This window comes from Etheostoma spectabile, chromosome 8, assembly GCF_008692095.1.
Source record: "Etheostoma spectabile isolate EspeVRDwgs_2016 chromosome 8, UIUC_Espe_1.0, whole genome shotgun sequence".
NCBI lineage: Eukaryota > Metazoa > Chordata > Actinopteri > Perciformes > Percidae > Etheostoma > Etheostoma spectabile.
The window spans coordinates 33,858,701-33,864,241 of record NC_045740.1 but is presented as its reverse complement, the minus strand read 5'-3'; the positions used below and the strand labels follow the sequence as shown (position 1 = coordinate 33,864,241).

Genomic DNA, 5,541 nt, shown 5'->3' with positions numbered 1-5,541 from the left:
GGGGACAAAATGTGGTCGTCGGGTGAAAACCTTGGATGTCCAACATGGCTTTTGGGGCGTTTTCCTTTATTATAGTGACAGTGGGTAGACATGAATGAGCGAGAGAGATGGAGGGGGGGGGAGGGGGGGTGACACTCAGCAAAGGGCCGCAGGCCGGATTCGAACCCTGGCTGCTGCAGGACTCAGCCAACATGGGGTGTGCACTTTAACTGGGGGGGCTAGAGGCCGCTCCGCCGTTGTCACTGTTTAAATATTAGTGAAACTCAGACAGACATAAGGGATGACCAATAGCAGTGATTTTGGAAAAAAAGGCTAAATATGGTGGTATGCGTTTGATTGCCAGATAGGGCCGAAATATTATTATATTATCACATTCTTAGGCGTCCGGGTAGATTTCTAGGGTGAGAAACTCAAGACAAAATCACTGACATGTTTTAATTTCACGTAATGGAGCTATCCATCCTACAAAGCTGCAGCCTGTATAAACATGTGTTTCCATTCACTGATTGGTTGACGGTGCTGTAGTTATGTCAAAATCAGTATGCATGCAGCATGTGAACACTGGAAATGGATTTAAGTCAGAAAATAGATGTTTTGCCTGATAATTTTTTGTAAACTTTGTTTACTGTGCTTTTGAATTTTGACGCAGTGATTCACTTTTTGTAGGTGTGTATTTTTAATTTTGTTATTATGCAATGTCCTAATACTGGTTTGTTCTGTTTTATCTTTGGTAGGGTGGGGCAGGGAATTTTTGTTTGTGCAAATTAATTATAGAGCGCAACAAATGCCAGGTGCTAAACTGCTGAGTTAATCAGAGTGTAATTTGAAAGCGGCATACTTTCATGTCATGATTGTTTATCTGTGAAAATGTCAGCACATCTTCATAATTGTGAGGAGCTTTTATGTTACAATGTCAGATGTTCATATTAAACATGCCAAGGCTGTAAATTATGAGGTACACATGTGAAAGAAATCCCTGTGAGCAAAAGCCTCAGATTTCATTCTGAAAGCACCATCATTATTATTCTACTCTGGACTCAAAGTAACGTTAAACCTTGCAGGATTTCTTTCTGCCAGTGCAGGGCCCTTCCTGACTCTTTAGAAACATGGTATTTTGGAGAAGAACTACACACACAAACAACTTCCCAGTTGACATGGTGTGTCCTTTGAACCTGAGCAACACACATCAGGGCATATTGTCCTGTACTAATGCGAGTCTAAGTGAAAAGTTGACACTAACGTTAAATTGTTAATGTGCATGAAAACCCAGATTTTACATAAGTCAATAGTGTGACATGACTGGTACTCTGTGGCCATAAACCCAAAGCAAAGCTGTGTCTCTTGGCATGTTCTCAAAAATATAATGAACAAAATGCAACATGAACAGTTTGATATTTAATATATATTTATAGCATATCTCCCAAAAAAAGGGTTTTAAGTTATTATTTTGTGGCCTGATTTGTCTAACAATGTCCAGGTGTTTTTTGGCCCTTGTGGTTTTCTCGGAAGTAGTTCTTCTAGAGCTCAAGACATGGGTCCACTTGGTCTTACCCCTACCCAATGAGCCTGTCCGGATGACTGTACCGCAGTCTTTACATTACATATTACATTACATATTACATTACATACCCTGCCTAAAATCTAGGGCCCAGCCCGGCACCGGCCCCAGCCCGGCCCTTGTCTCACAGCTTATCACAAGTTTTGTTTTGGCTTAAAAGTGGTTATATTTTGATTTGTGTCTTCATTAAGTCCATTTAGAATAATGTTTTTGTGTTAAATCAACACAGGACCCTACACCTGGGCTATGCATAAAAAACAACAACAAGGCTTTACCACAGAACATGGTCAAAACCAAAGTCCAACCCCAAAACTAAAAACCAGACACCCCCCCAACGCCACGGCCAGGTCCAGTGGAAAATCTGGTAAAGAAATGTTCCATCAGCTGGTCATTGTACCATTTTATGTTTTATGTGTTATCACCAAAGATGCTTCCCATTAAAAGACATTAGTTTAACCCTTGTGTGCTCCATTGGGTCACAGGGACCCGTTCGGTTTATTTGACCAGGGACAAAGGGCCCCAGGGACACAGGGACAAAGGAACCCAGGGACCCAGAGACAAAGGGACCCAGGGACACAGGGACCCATGCCTGTTTCATTTCATGTCACGTCTACTACCGTGGCCCTGGCCCTTCGGGTCCCGGGGACCCGTCCTGTATTCGATTGTATTTTACTACAACAGGGGCCTCGGCCTTCGGGTCTCTGGGACACCATCTGGATAGAATCTAATTCTGTGGAAAACATGGTTGTATAATAAAGCCATATTGGATTTTGGCTCCAAAAACAATTGAAAGAGCAACTTGAATGCATTTAATAAAAAAATAAAAAAATAAAATAAAAAAAACTTAGCTCCTCCAAGACAAAAAGAGAGAATACAAAACTGACACAACTCATAATTTTAATAATTATTAACAAGTATAGGTATGGATTTACACTCTGTTTATAACTTTGTTTTTGTTTGCTTTATGTAGTTTTGTACATATTCTGTGCGTGCAAGGCAAAGATAAACATGACGGTAGAAAATAAATTCTCTCCCGGGATGAGACGGAGGTCTGCCCTTACAAAACACACACAGACACACACACACACACACACACACCACTCTCCACAGCCACCCTGAGACTTTGATAGACTGAATACACTCCTCTTGCTATCTCACACAACATCTGATCATATATCGGTCTTCTATTAGGATCTTATCTAGTTCTCTGGTGATATGATGGACATAGTGGTTACATACGTGGTTGTCAGACGGATTTAACATGTTGAAGGTCACACACAGGTTTGATTCCACAGAAAAATGCAAAAGCATGCAGCGCTTTAGTGTCCCGTGTGTTAATCTGGAGATTCTAAAAGGCTAAACGTGAAAACATCGTAACAAGGCAAGAGATATTTTTTTCCCCCACCTGCATGGCATGATAGGACTGACATCATTTTCGATGTATAAAACTTGGGCTCATTTCTTTAATTGTAAATGTTTTTTTGTTTGTTGTCAAGACGTCGGGAGCCACTTCACCTCTCGGTAGTGAGAGCAGCATTTGTAGGAAAAACTAGAGTTTAAAAGGTAGTGGTAGAAAAATCTATAAACATCACATTAAGGAAAAACGTCAAGCTTTATGTGGCTCATTCTTAGCCTGATAGTGGTTCCAAACCTCCACGTTAACATCTGCATTTGAAATTTTACTAAGCGATTCCCTGCTGGAAATACAACTGAGCCAGTCAATGTCTGTGTTAGCATAACTTCAGTTAGAATAATCATAGAAACAAATATGAAGGATGAAACTGACACAGCTATCAAGACCGTCGTGACGAGACTTGAGTGAAACAACAGTCCTTAAATGAAGCTGGAGACGTGTCCTCAAAACAAAAGGTACTAATGGTGTTGTACCTGTTGGTTTTACACTTTAATCTCTAATACATGAGAAAATGGTATTCATAGTGTATTGGTTTTTCTACCGTGATGGCGTTAATGGAGAATAAAGAATGACAATGAAAAGGAATTGTCACTGTGCACTACTGAGGCCCTGCAGTGATGGAAGCGATGGACCTGGGTCTAATTCCTGGTTTGTCAGTTTCTCCCCACTGAACACCTGTCTCACCTGCACTCCTAATAGCTCGAGCAACGTAACCGGGAAAAGGGAATTACTGCTGCTGTTCAATTGTTTGCGTGCCTTAAAATAGTAGAATGTATCCACACTGGACAGCTGGATAGAGTGACCTCATAAGAATCCCCCTGCAATGATGAAGTGATGAAAATAAACCAAAAACACAAAAGAACATGCAGCTGCTGATGACTTCATTATTCGTTATGCTAACGGAACTACGCCAAATACCACATCCTGCCACATGCTTCATTTGACCATAGATAGCCCAGCTCAAGTTACAAAAAAACATATAGTCATATGTGGTTATGGTGATCAGTTATCAGTGACGACAAGTATGTTACACAATACATAATAATCAGACCATCTACTCACTGTAGCAAACAGGGTTTCTGCAGGTTTCATCGAGTCAAATTCAAGACTTTTTAAGACCTTTACTTTAAGACCTATATCTAAAGTCAGATGTCAGAGTGCAGAAACATCATCTGAAACAGTTCCCCTAATTAATATTTTAGGACTGGTCTCTAGATTGGCTGCAATATAAGTTGCATATTGGTCCAATATAAAGTCCTGATACAGCAAATTATATAGCAACAAAAACAACACCACAGAGTTGGCAGGAACCTTTCAATGAGCATGATAGGCAGGGAAATGAAGACCTGTTTCAAATTAAAGACCATACTTGCTGAAACCCTGATCATGACAAAGCATTGTGAACTCTCAACTTTAAACCATAAGCGGACCCTTCTTCACCGTCACATAACTTTAAGTTATCTCCCTGAGCACGGCACTTTTAATGCTGATGTCCATCAATAGGAACTGAACTATGGATTTGGGACTGTATCTCAATTCATGCAGTTTCCACAATGTGTTGTCTGGCATTGTGGGAATCTTATCTCATGTGAAACTAACTAACCCCAGCAGTCAGTAAAATGCATCGAGGCTTTATGCTTCTACTTTCTACTTGCTACCGGCTGTCATAACGGCCGCGTACTGATGGAAACCGCAGGGCCCCAATAGTATAGGAAGTAGTCTAATCAGCATGCTTAACATGTTCACCCACAACATCATCCAAACTAACACAGCCTCTGTGTGGATGGATGTCACAGCGACTGGGTTGAGGCCAAAAACCTCCCTGTCAAACAGCTGACAACAAAATAATTAATCAAAATTTGAAGTCATTAATATTTAAATATTTACCAAAAACCCCAATTAAAAAAACAATTGGAGCAAATGAGCTTAATGTGCCTAAATGTAGATGAATCCCCTAGATCTAAATCACAATGAAATGTGTCAACATAGCTGAAGAGGCCTTTTTTTTATAAAACCTGGCCCTTTCTGGATTACAAAGAATTGAAAAAGGCAAAGTCAAAAAGAAAATCTACTATCACAATCTTAGAATCATAGAGTAGCCTACATCACGGGCCGATCAAATCATAAAGATAACATGTATAAGCAGGTGATATAAATGTGTCTTTGACATGTCAACGTGTTGATGACTACACTCACAAACCTTTTGTTAGACGAGCCATCGGTTTTTCTGGACAGTACAATAAAGATTTCCCATCCACTCAGCTGATGCTTTTGTCTCTTTACTCATTAAGCAGAGGCTAGCTGAATCTATGAAGATGGTCCAGTATTAAGCGTGACCGTTGTAACTGGCAGCTGCACATTGGGCTACATTTTAACCCAATGGAGCAAATGTTCAGAGACAACTTGGTCAACTAAAAGTTCAGTTTTTCCAACTGAAAGACTCAGATTATTATTTTAAGTGTCTGACAACATTATGAAAAGGATCCCAACAGAGATAGACCTTTAAAACCTCTTTAAGACTTTCTGTTTAACCAGAAAGCTCTCAGTGCTAAACCCACCAGACTCCATT

The 5,541-nt window shown here is 40.2% G+C and overlaps 1 long non-coding RNA gene across 1 annotated transcript in view; it reads right to left on the bottom strand.

The window, feature by feature from the left end:
* LOC116694608 (uncharacterized) overlaps positions 1-4,332 on the bottom strand; it is a 9,816-nt gene extending 5,484 nt beyond the window's left edge. Inside the window, exons 1-2 of the long non-coding RNA XR_004333218.1 lie at positions 3,853-4,332; positions 1,542-1,546 (exon numbers count right to left, since the gene is read on the bottom strand). This is a non-coding gene — a long non-coding RNA (uncharacterized LOC116694608). The remainder of the gene's footprint in view (positions 1-1,541; positions 1,547-3,852) is intronic.
* Positions 4,333-5,541: the final 1,209 nt, after the last annotated feature.